The 13,034-nt window shown below is 41.5% G+C and overlaps 1 long non-coding RNA gene across 1 annotated transcript in view; it reads left to right on the plus strand.

Moving 5' to 3' along the window:
- The window catches only part of LOC138467124 (uncharacterized), a 300,570-nt gene extending 290,398 nt beyond the window's left edge, over positions 1-10,172 (plus strand). The window contains exons 3-4 of the long non-coding RNA XR_011268055.1: positions 9,103-9,229; positions 9,823-10,172. This is a non-coding gene — a long non-coding RNA (uncharacterized lncRNA). The remainder of the gene's footprint in view (positions 1-9,102; positions 9,230-9,822) is intronic.
- The last annotated feature ends 2,862 nt before the right edge of the window (positions 10,173-13,034 follow it).

The raw sequence follows: 13,034 nt of genomic DNA on the forward strand, positions 1-13,034 counted from the left end.
GGGTGCCTCATCCGTCATGAACGACGTGGACCACCTGTCTTTAAAAGTATCATCATCAGCAGATTTGGAAGCCTCTGACTTAGCAGCCATCAAGGAGAAAACCTTTGTTCCACATCCAGATAAGACAGTCGTGGGTCCACTGATTCTAAATAAAAAGCAAATGTATAGGAAACAAATAGTCACTAGTTGTCCGTCCTCATCCAAACCACCAGATCAAAGAGACCTGATGCTCCCACATGCACATCAGATTTTATCTGAGAGTGCAGCTTCAAGTGCTCCGGCCAGGAGTCCTGGCATTTTGTCCTTTTCTATAACAAGCGGGCATAAGGATAATGGTCTTTCAGTCCGGGAAAGGGCGACAGACCTTTCTAATATCTTAGCATTGGGTCCTGTGATAATAACCACACCCACTTCAAAGAGGAGGAGTAGCTTTGGCCCATTTCCGCCCCGTGCACCATCTAACTTGGAAAGAAGTGAGCCAACTCCTATCTCTCCCTGTCGGTCTGAGAAAAGTCGGGAGAGTATTTTGGACCAGAAGTCTCACACTACTCCTAAGAAACCGGACCTGAGGACCCTCATGTCTTCCATTAACATCGCCCTTGCACCCTACACAAAGTTATACGAAGGAATAAATGACACTCTGAGAGACCACACGTCTTTGATCGCCATGATGCATACCAAATTAATATTCCTGGAAGGTTTTGTCACAGCCTTAGATAAACCATCCCACTTGCTTAAAAAAACTAAGGCGATCTTGCTAGACGTGGGCTGTCAAATGACACATGGAACCCAACTAGCTCAACCTGCAGTCATCATTGTGGCAGCTCCAAAGATAACCACCCCTTCGCAAATCGACCTTACAAGAGACGTGCATGAAGTCTTAACACGTACAACGGTTCTTTCGATCCCCCCTCAATCCAAAGGTCGGGAAAAAACAAATAGCGTAGGAGAGAAGAGGCCCATTCCTGTTGATCTTCCCCTAAGTGGACCTAACAATGGTTGTGTAGTCCTGAAACAGTCTGATCATTTACAGCACTCACCTCCAGGGCAGCAACCCGGGAATGTGCCACTCACAAATTGTCAAGAAGAGCATAGAAACAAAGATTTTCGGATCTTTGAGAAAAGAAAAGTGAAGCCCGGTAACCAAGAGCCTAACGACGTCCGCCATCTACCTGATGCAAAGTCGACTCTTGGCCTAGGACCAAAGGACCAAACCTCTGGAGTACCTAACGAAGTTTGTCTGGCTAATCGAGGGACCGAAAAACCTTTGGTTATCAACCATCTGCTTCCACTCGGAACTCTTTGTGAGGACAATGATACTAGTATGTCTTAACACAGACAGACCAGTGAAACATCAGAGACCCTCACAGATTTGATCAATCTTTCTCAGTTACAGACCACGGAGGAAGACGACGAAGCCATAGCCCCGAGTAGGGGAATGGCAACTTCGGGCCCGCCAAGCTCACCAGAATTTTTGACTGTATCTGAAAAAAGGAGGAACATAAACAATAAAGCTTCGGCCCTAACCAATGGAATATCAGCACTTGACCCGCAAAGTGTTCCTAAATTTTTGACATTATCAGAAAAAAGAAAAAATCTGAACGGAAATTTACGGTCCATTTCATCTAAAGTCCCTCAGGGATTAAGAAATCTAAAGGCTGATTCGACTAATAGGTTTAAATCACGGGCTGGATTGGATGGGGAGGACCTCAAACCACTAAAGGAGTGGCCAACTCTTGCTTCTTCACATCATTCAAAGAGAACTATATACCACCCCTTATTCCAACAAGGCAAACTTAGCACCCAGAGCTCCCACTCCCAAAACATCGGATCAACAAGCCCTCTCCTTGCCAGACGGCCACCTGGAAATACCTACACACCACGTAAGGATAATCATCAACAAATTGATGTGAGATGTAATCAGTCTTTCACCGTTTACAATTGCTAAAAAACATACATTTAAAAATTTTACAAAAAACACTTAAATTATCATAACATCGTTGACTGAAGGATGGGTCATTATTTCAAGATAATTGCCCATGTCAGAAAGGGTAATTATGCTATGTGACAATGATCCCTCCCAAGGTCTGAAAGGCTAAATTAGGATAAAGTGCTAGCAGAAAATAAAGTGTTGGAGTTCTGGTGGGAAGTAAACAAAAAAATGTACTTTAACACATACTAAGGTGCACAAAAGGTTTTCGTAAATGTGGTTTCATTTTGTAAATTTAAATAACTAAGTTGCCTTTATAAGGTAAGCATATTAATTGTAAACTTTGAATAACTGGAATTATTTTAGCATGAGCTTCCTTCAGGGTTAAAAATGAACAGTTTTTCTTTGCAAACGTGAATGCATTTTTCCATATTTTAGCTTTTGCCTTGCTGTCCTAAATTAGGTTGGTGTGTCTTTGTGAAAATAATCTTGCTGGGAAATTGCACTGATGTTTCCTGAATTCAGAGAAATGCTTTCTGTTGTTTGTCGCAGTCAATACCAGTTGAACAATGGTATTGGCTGAAAGGAGGTCAAAATGGCTCCCATGTGAAAATAAAACAGTTTGCATTGTCAAAGCAACATTTTATTTAACAAGGGTAGAACACAGCAGGAAGGGGGCCATAGATAACATGCAACTGTCAGTTGTGCTACTCTGGATGGTAGACATTGGGCCTCATTACGACCCAGGCGGTAAGTTACCGCCTGGGTCGTACCTTTACCACCATGGCGTAAACTACGTTTACGCCATGGTGGTTGGCGGACTTACCGCCCCATTCCGAGGTTGGCGGGGCGGTAAGTCCCCAATCCCCATTTACCCTTCCCCATTCCCATTTTTGCCCCATAGGGCATAATGGGAGTGGGGAAGGCATTAATTACGCCACCGTAAATTACGGTGGCGTAATTAACAACAAGGTCCCTTAGCGCCATGGATTTTCACACCTGCTAAAAGCAGGTGTTAAATCCACCATGGCGCTAAGGGACCTCGGAATCAGGCGGTAAGGGTCAGCGCTGTTTACGCTGCTGTAAACCCCTTACCACCTGGGTCGTAATGAGGCCCATTGTCATATATTACATCTTTCAATCACCTCCATACTTTCCAGCTAAACAGAGCTTCATACGCATGAGTGATACTAGCCTATGGTTACAGAGGAAAGGAAAGTGAGCTTCATGTTCCTGGCCCAAACCACAACAGCACAAGCACTCATAGGAGTGGTGCCAGGTCCACTTTCCCGATATCCGATTCAGTGGCAGAATACCAGTTTGAATTTAAAATAAAGCGTGCGCGGCTCAGGGATCCGAATATCATCCTGATATCTCTTCTGTTGCTCAAAACACTTCAGACCAGAATACAAGCCTAGCATTGCCTAAGATTGGACCGATTAGACTCACACATGACATGCTAATGGGATAATGTGGGATGTATTGACCCACTCCGCTATGCTATGCGCCATCACCCTGCCAGTTATGGTGAAAGAAACAGCAACAATGGTGGCAAAACCCTTGTGCGCGCCAAAAACCTACAAAAAACATGTGCTTCACCACACAAAAAGAGGGATGCACAACCTGCCACCCATGGTACATGTGCGGTGGAATAGAGCACACCCTGCAGAAATGTGCCAGTGGACTCCATGACCAGCAAACAGAGTGCAGAGAGAAAAGCAGCACTCTGCAAGGGAAACCCCAAAATATGCCTACACATGACATATAATTTGTTGGTAAAAACTCCTAAATGCTGATACACAACACTTCTCCACATTCAACATCTTGCCTGGTGCTAAAATTCATGTATCAAATGAAGCATTGTGAAACATACAAAGTCTGAAAACTGACAGCCTCTATGCCAAAATCTGGGTCGGTACCCGGGGCTACCTGAATGACAGCTGTCAGAGGAGTACTGAGGAAACTTTAAAGGGACCTAAAAATAAAAAGTCTGCTGGATTAGCAAACATAAAAAGGATTGTTGCCAAAATGGAATACAGATTTTAGTTGTGTTTTTTTCCCACAGATTTTAAGGCCAAGAAAGAAATGTATTTATATTTGATGTAACAAACTTGGGTTTTGCTGGATTTAAGAAGTTAATTAGCCTGGCTGAAGCTGCAAGAATTGGAAAAGCAGGTTTTTCTCCCAGAAGAAGGGCTTCCTCTCAGCAGAAACTCACTGGGAGATGTTAATTGTGGGTTAGAACAGAATCTTGTCTAGAGAAAGTGAAGGAACAATGACAAAGCTGCAGCCCAGGAAACTGGAAGTGTGAAGGGGGTTGTAAATGGCCTTTGGACGGAACAAGCAAGGAGGGGGATGCCCTGGACTGCAGGGAGACAAAAAGGGGCGGACCATCTGTTGCTAAACATGAACAAAGAACAAATGTTTAAAAGACTCATAACTTGCTATTCAAAATGGTGAGAAATATAAAAAGGACAGAGTTGTTAATTTAATTTCTGGCTGCACGTGTGATTAGGCAGTAGAACTGTGTGACATGTGCTGGACAGGAATGGCAATATATGTGGTTTTATGCAAAATGTATTACTGTTAGAATTATGAAAATCTACACGCATATCTCTATGTTAAACATGCACATTTGTGGAAATTTGCATAAAATTTGGACATTGTGTTCATAGCGAAAAGTGCAAAATTCTGTAGAAAGTTGAGACAAGGTCCCACCGCTGAAGGGTTTTGAGGAATAGCTGCTACATAAAATATGGCATCTTTGTGTGTGATTTGTATAAAGGTGACCAATGTAGAAATGTACATTTAGGATCAAATCTGATTTTGAGACCAGTGGCTAAAGGGAGGTCTCTGAGGACTGTAAAGCAAATCATAAAATGTGACATCATCCGGATTTGATCCAATCACTCAAATTGCAAGGCAAAGATGAAGTGTGGTCCTATCCCAGCTCACAGGGGCAAGCTTAGCTAAGCCGGCCCACACACCCCCTTGGTGAAGCCATTCTATAGCATAAATAGAGACAGCTGACAACACATAGGGACTCACTGATCCAGCCACTTTCCTGATTCTGGCGAAGCACTCTGATCCAGCATTCTACATCCAGCTTTAACATTCTTCCAGACGAAGATGCCAAAATCTCTTGCCATCAATAGAGAACCATTGATTTCGAGCAAGGCCCAAATCCTCACATTTATTCTCTCTACCCACTAAAGCGCTGGGTGGTGTGAGAAGGCCTTTTGAACCAGTATCCTGAAATTCTCTGGCTTGCCTGAGGAACTCTTCATCCAGCTGATTCAAATACCCACAGACTAGGAGGGCAGATCCTGTGCAAATCCAGCGACCGGCATAGCTGATCCGGTACCGTGCCTGATGCGCTGTCTTAGACCAGACCCAATCCATGAACAGAACTGACAGTCCAATTTAAAAACTTATCCTGTGAGTATTAATAGGAAGAACTGTGGCCCATAGTATATGTACTTTGCCTTATCCCTATCTCAAACTCATCCTATCTTTCATTCAGAACCAGTATTGTTAGGAGTATTTTTGCATTGTCTTATCCCTATCTCAAACCCATCCTATCTTTCCTATGGAACCAGTATTGTTAGATTCATCTTTGCGCTGACCCTCTTCTCATCTGAAAAAGTCGAGTTTCCTTAGCAGGCGGGTCACCCTGATCAAGTGACTGTAAGATCCCTGTGTGGTATTTGCTTTTTCATAGTCATCCTCTAGTGTAAGCAAACCCATTTGTCATTTTCAAAAGTGCATTTCTGTTTTCCATATTTGCACCTATCTTGCAAAAACAACCTTTACTAAAACCTATATAACTCCCTCAGTTTTTGTGATAAACGATTCAACTCCTACTTGTACCTAACATCCATAGCTATCCATAGAACCCAAAACTGCATTTCAAAACAGTGTGATTCTCCCGTTATCGTGAATATCGTGCACGGAAAAGTTTTCTGCGATTATTCAGTGTTCTGTCACCCCGTTTATCTATTAAAATATACTGTGATTAAATTTTAAATACATAAATAAATATTAACCTTTGCAAAGTAGCCTGATTCCTGGTTCAGTGTGACCAGGGGGATCTCATGAGAAGGGTGTGATATGAGTGGTATATCGTTCAGAATATTGAACTTATAGACAAAAATAAATAAGGGTTCAGTTGTGCACTACATGCTGGGCTTTGACTTGGGTATGTGCCGGATTGAAATCACTTACAATAACCTGATGCTTTTCAGATCCAATCCAATAATAGAGGTTATTGGTTACAATAAACAATAACGGAGCAGGAGGAAAACCTAACAGACTTGCAATAAAGTTGAATCTAGGCATGGTTGAAGCACCCCTCTGCCATAGAACCTTCCATAGTTGGACCTTTCAAACTCTATGCCCTCTACTACCCAAAAGCTAGCCCAAAATAAAATGGGTCTTAAAGCAACATCTTTGCTAAACCTTGCTAGTCGTTACTCCTTATGCATCATTATAGTGACAGAGCAGGAAAGGATTATTAACACATAGTCGGGGAAGGAACTTTCACTTACTTGTCGGCTATCTACCTTTGCACGCCCCCATAAAACACTATCATAAAGGGTACATGCAGTAGACATAGCCTTGATCAGTCAGGTAGAATTACAATGTTATGAGCTCTGTACATGGGAAAATAACATAACACATAGTTACAGTAATAAGCCTATGGGTGCAGCAACCAATTTACATGGAGATTAGCAAGAGGGTTCATCGGAACATAATGTGTGCTGCGGCACAACTCCCCGAAATTGTAGTAACCATTGTAAATAAGGTGACCAGTGTTCTTCTCAAAGTAATCGAAATTTTTAAATATGCATCGTCTGAGCATTTCTATTTTGATGATATTGTATGCATTTTGCACAGTTTATTTTGCAGATTATTTTTTTTTTGTCAGCTGCAAACAAATAGTTGACATTTAGACACTTTTCTGTCTTTGAGCATCCATGGTAGGAAAGATTTCTTAACTTTTGACATATATAGCTTTATACTTTACTTTGAACATGTCCTGGCAGACAAATGTCTGACCTCTTCAATCCAATGCTTTCAGCAACACTTCATCAGCATTAATTGGCAAAACAGAATACCGTGAAAATTCAGGTGATCCAGGGTATGGCTGAATGTTTTCACCCATGCTCACTTCCTAACATAGGTCTGCCAGTCCATGTCGCCAAGGTGCTGAGCTGCTCCTACAATATTTCTCCTGACTATAGCAACAGAGGTGTCAATACCCTTCATACAGGACATGTGGAGTGTCTGCAACATGTTGGTACCACTAGACAATAAATCCCCAACTGGACCTTTACAGTCTTCTCTACGCCAAACTGCAATGTAAATGTTGGTGGGGGGCGGAAAATACACGCACAACGTCCTCCATGGATACATCCTCTTTGAAGGGAACTGTAGAAGGACCTAAATGTCAATCAACGTCATCCAAACCTCCCCTCCCACATATATCCAAATAATGATCTTCCTACTCTGATAGAACTTGGGGCCTTTATCCAGCCCCAATTGCACCCCCTGCAAGTTTCTGTGAGCACTGCCCTGTCAGCATACCCAGAGGCAGAGGAGAGGAGAATAAAATAACTATTGGGTTGAAGAGAAATACCACTCCCTTTTGGGATAGTTACACGAATGCACCAAAATCTGACAACTTGCTGTAGCGCCCTCCTTTGTATGTGTATCCAGTAGGCAACATATATTCATCAGGGAGTGAGTAGTCTCTTCCATTCATTTAGCTAGTGGAAATGCTCCGCACACAAGCAGCACCAGTGGAGTAGCTGGCCTTGGGTTTTTCAGGGTTCTCCTGCCAATCCTACTGGAGACTGTAGTCCCTCTCTGTCACAGTTGGTCACAGTTGACTTGCACAGGGGATATTTGCCGACTCAAACAGATAGCCCTCAGTTTTAGTGATTTGGGTCTCATAAGCAGCTCCAGGAGTGGAGGCTTGAGGAAGGCAGTGGTAGGCTTTAGTATCAATACTGGCCTTATTGCTAGCCTCTAACAGATCAATTGTGAAGTAGTAAAACAATTCTGAAAGTGGATTTATCAAGGTACTACAAGAGAAGTTCAGTAACAGTATTTATAATATGTAATTGTTAAGCACACACACACCCAGTTCTCAAAGCATCTTGAGAGTTTACCCTTTGCGGGTATAGTTACAGCCCAAATATCCCAGGGACGGGGACCTCATCACCAATATCTGAGAGCCTCAATGTTAGCTGCTGTCCGGATTCATCAATCAGTCAGGGGGCATTACATTGGTTAGTCCTATTAAGCAAAGGGCTAAGGGACTCTTATGCATGATTGTTGGTTTGGGGACCTTATGCTCCAAAACAAACTTCCTCATCTTCTATCTAAGATCACTTGCTCACTTTTAACTTGCCTTGGGGCTTCTTTGCCCATATGGTTATCACCTGTGGAGAGGCCTCTTGATTCTTTCCATTTGCACAGCTATAATTATCTGCCTGGCCAAATCAAAAGACAGGCTATAGGCTTGTCCCACCCAGAAGAGTAACATCAAGCTCAAAATAGCCACAATACCCATAATCCACCATGTACTATCTATCACACAAAACTCTCAAAGGACAAAGAATTGATAGTGCAATTGTCCCAGCTAAAACATCCAGCTAGGTAAAAGTTTATAGCAAAAGTAGTAGACTGTAGACCCCCTTCAGAACCACCCCCCATATGGGGACCTTTGGGGACTGCATTTTGTATTTTCTAATGCAGCACTAGTTATGTCCAATTAATGCAGAAGATTAGAAATGGACACATTTGTTAACATTGTCGCATGTCTAGAAATATTTCATAATGTTTTTTCTTTTGATTTTTATTAGATTTTTATTGTAATTGCACAACCTCTTTTTATGTATTTCTTGTGATGTTTGCCTGTATATCGTTTAATTGTCACTCGTGTTTAGGAGAATATTTACCCAGAATTGCTTTTCAAGAGTTGTTTATAAACCAATCAAAGGCGTCATATCACAAAAGATGCTTAGATGTTGGACCTTTTAAGAAAACATTCCATTATACGTTAAGTCAGTTTTCCAATGAATAATGTTTTAGTAAATGTCTGCTTTTTTTGTATTGTTTGAAATATCTTTTCATTGTTTCTTTCTATTTCCGTTTTTTGATATTAGGTGTTGCAACTGATGACCTTGGGATTTTATCCACCTCTTTGAATAGATGTCATACCAAAACTGTTGATAATTTATCAAAGCCAGAAAAGGATGTGCTGGATCGGTTCTAATTTCAGGTTTTTTCCAGGCAAGTGTTGTCTCATAGAATTCCATGAATAGGTTGGAGAAAAGGCGTATATGTAGATGACATTGTTGTTACATTACTTCTTTCGAAAAGAAAACCTTGTTCTGTTGAGTAAGGAGAAGCCTCTTTGGAACATGACAGTTTCATTGATGTGCAGATGATGATTTGGTCTTTAGAAAGTACTATACTGTTTAGCTAATTGCTTGTCCAAACAAGTGTATAGGAGTTTTACATCCATTGTGTAATGGCGTTTCCACGTTATTTTCTTAAGCATATTTAATACATTGCACATTTAAGAGTTCAAATGTGAACACAAGGAGATCAATATGTCCACATAGTTGTTCAGTTACTGCTCCCATTCCACTGATGGTGGGCTATGGAATCCACACCTTATGAATGTTCTGATAGGAAATCCATTGTTGGAGACTGGATAAACAACTATTCATATTCATCTTAACTCGGTAGTTCATTTGTATTCCAATTCGGGAGGCTGCTCTTCAATGTTTTTTGTTTTTGTGGGGTAGCATTAACTGTTAGCTTTTGAGACATTTTTGGCCGTTTAGCTGAAATAATGTCATTGTCACTTGTGTTTCTAGGACTCTGTGCCCTCCTTTGCCTGCTTCCTAAAGGAATATGTTCTAGACAGTATTTACACTTTTGAGCGAGAAACTGTTGTTCCTGAAACATGAGTTGTTCCTGAGAGATTTGATCAACGTTTCCATCAGGTGGACTTTAGGACTTCTGCATTGGTGTGCTCTCAGGTTCCCTTACAATGATGATGTTTATTGCTCTATTGTCATCTAAAGACACGAGTCTCTGTATCATGCATCTATATTTCATACTTAATTGTGATTAATTTCAAGATATTTTGGTGATATGTGGCTCCTCCCTTATTTGTTGGAAGAACCTTGCTGCTGTAAATTAAGTACGAGAAATAATATGTCAAAATAAAAAGAAATGAGAAAAGTTGCATTTTCTTTCAAATTCATCCAAAATAACATCTAAATGTATTTCTGCAAATCATCATTTTCCTTCACGTTTCAGTGTCAAAGCAATTTTCACGAGCATTACAAAGCAGAAAGCCACACACACATTCAACAGATACAAGAGAAGAAATTGTACAAATTAAATGAAACTAAGATTACAATGTCAGTGAAAAGTTATACACAAATTCAGATGAAACACAAAGCACGCATTGCACAAAATGTATTTATTATCTGTTAGGCGGACAGTTCTACGTCCTACAGTGCAGAAAGGACGCACATCTTTGCAGCTTTACAAAAAGTATTTACAGGTCACCTGGCATCTCAGGAACACGGGCAGAGTTCCATGTTTACCCGCTCTCAAATCCAATTCCACCGTGAGATCCTCAATGTTACTTTGGAAAAACGTCTCTGGCTGCTAGCTTAGCTCTCGGGGCGGGAGGGAGTCTTTCTCGGCCAAGGGGCACTGTGACCCCTGTTTCAGAGGTTAGATTGGCACACACATGCCATCTCACTTCCAGCCACTGGATGCCGCACTCGGAAAACGTTTTCATGTCTGATTTCTTGAATGCCAGTACATTTTATTGCCAAAGATTTATCTTCAGTGGCTACCATCCGGATTTAATCTCTGGGTCTAGTACATGGTTTAGGGCTGAAACAATGCTGCAGATAATATTCTGCAAATGTTTATTTGGTCAAATGCTTCCACACGAAATACGAAACGTTATGGATGTTCCTCCATTATCTCACTTGCTTTTCACCTCATAAACACTAACACACACATTGTGTCACATACATGATACAAAAAATAACCTTTTTGGGACCATCAACTCTGACTACCGAAGTTTTTAATTGTATACCCTGATTTGTTTTGTTATTTCTATGTCAACGATAAGCTTACCAGATTTAAAGAGGCAGAGGGCGTGAAACCTCAATTCCAAATACATTTCTGAACTATTCTTTGATTCCTCTAATATTCAACACCAGAGATCAGCAAAGTGGTGACCCTCAGAGTCTGCAGCTGTTTTCCTCAGACAGTGTATCAGGAAACCCTGGGAAAAGGTAGAATGGAACACGCAATGTTTCCGATGTTCAAAGCTGGTGCTCCTGGATAAAGTGGCTCACACAAGTGGTCTGGATCGATCCAAAATTGCTTTTCTGTCAATGAAGGGCAACACTTACAAGAAGTTGGTGGAAATTTAGATCAGGACAGATCCCTGGGTGCTCTTGAGCTGCTTGCTGATCCAGACATTTCAATTGGTAGAGGATAATGCCATAAACAATACATTGCTGGACATTCCTACCATAAAGAGTTGGCTCCAGAGTAGCGTCTGCCTGCTAGACAATGCAAACCTGAACATCTCAATGGAGCAGAGGAAGGCTCTTCTAATATGCCTAGACACGAAGTTGGTGGAAATTACCACTAATGAGTCATGTACCTGAGCGCTGGGTTCCCTTTTTGTGGACAGATTTTTAAAGGATATGTTCACATATGCTCAGATATGTGCATGCTACGCTTGGGCCTTTAAGTCGGACCCCGGGTTGTTAACGGATCGGGTATTATTAATATATAAGTACCCGAGGGACAATCAGATTGTTTCACACAATCTGATTGCCCTTCGCTGGGTCCTTACCTGGCCAACAAGGCTCCGCTCACCGACGCAGCCCCAGGTTCCCTCTGGGAATGGCCCCATGGAAAGGAGAAGGGACTACGTGTAGTTCCTTCTCTCCTTTCAAAGCTGCTATTTTCTTTGTTTTTTCTTTTTTTTTTTCCAATGGCTGTCATGGAAATGGAGAAGGGACTACATGTAGTCCCTTCTCCTCATTATCTGGCGTCCATTTTTTTCTTTTTTTCATTTGCGAACGCAGAAGTCACCTCACAACTAAAGAAAAAAGACTAATAGTACTCAGGTCTTGCAGGCCGGAGTACTTCGCTCAGGCCGGCACCTATGGACTCAGGGGCATTGCCTGAAGCGGTAATGCCCCCCCTGCTCGAGGTTTATTTCTTAAATAATGCATTCTTTTTACCTAAAAAAGGACAATTGCAGAGCTGTCAGTATTGAACATTGCATCTGTGAATAAGAGATTCAGCCGTGCATTCTTTCTCTGCATTCGGAGGTATACATTGTTACATTTGACTTGCTTTGCGTATGTTATTATATGGTTACTAAAGATGTGAATACAAAAAAAAGTACAGGCCCTAGAATTTTTCAAATGTTAAAAGCAAAACTAAAAGTGCCAGAGAGCAACTTTATGTAGTATCCACTCAGGGAGTGGACACATTTAAGGCTCTGTCAATGTTGTCCTAAAAGTGCGCAAAATAAAATATGCTCCTGATAAGTAACTCATCGTTACAAGATGTCTTACACACTGAACTCGTAATGCTCTGAACCATGCTTGTATACTACCAGTCATAAAGAACATAGTTTGCGCGTTTTTACATTTATTGAACGCGATAGTATAGATTACTGCGATTGTGGAAATGTACTTTTATATTTTTAAATCATCCTGTCAGCTGAGTTTCTGGAACCTTTCCCCCAGCTGTAAGCGATAGCGGAATCTTCCCATGTTGCATGCTTCTGTGTTTGTTTGTTTAAGCGGGTGACGTATTAATAACTTGTGTGAGTAATCGCTGGACTGTTTAAGGCTGCACATGAGGCCAGTGAAGTTAAAATCAACAAGCCAGTTTTAATAACAGTGCATTGTGCCCTGGTAACCTTGTCAACTGACCCAAGGTGAAAGGTGAAGATCCAATCTCCTCACCTCTCTGAATGCAGCTGCTGCGCACACAGACGTTAATTGATGTGGGGCCCGGCTTTGTAACT

Source organism: Ambystoma mexicanum, chromosome 4q (assembly GCF_040938575.1).
Source record: "Ambystoma mexicanum isolate Mex_15411 chromosome 4q, UKY_AmexF1_1, whole genome shotgun sequence".
In the NCBI taxonomy this organism is placed as follows: domain Eukaryota; kingdom Metazoa; phylum Chordata; class Amphibia; order Caudata; family Ambystomatidae; genus Ambystoma; species Ambystoma mexicanum.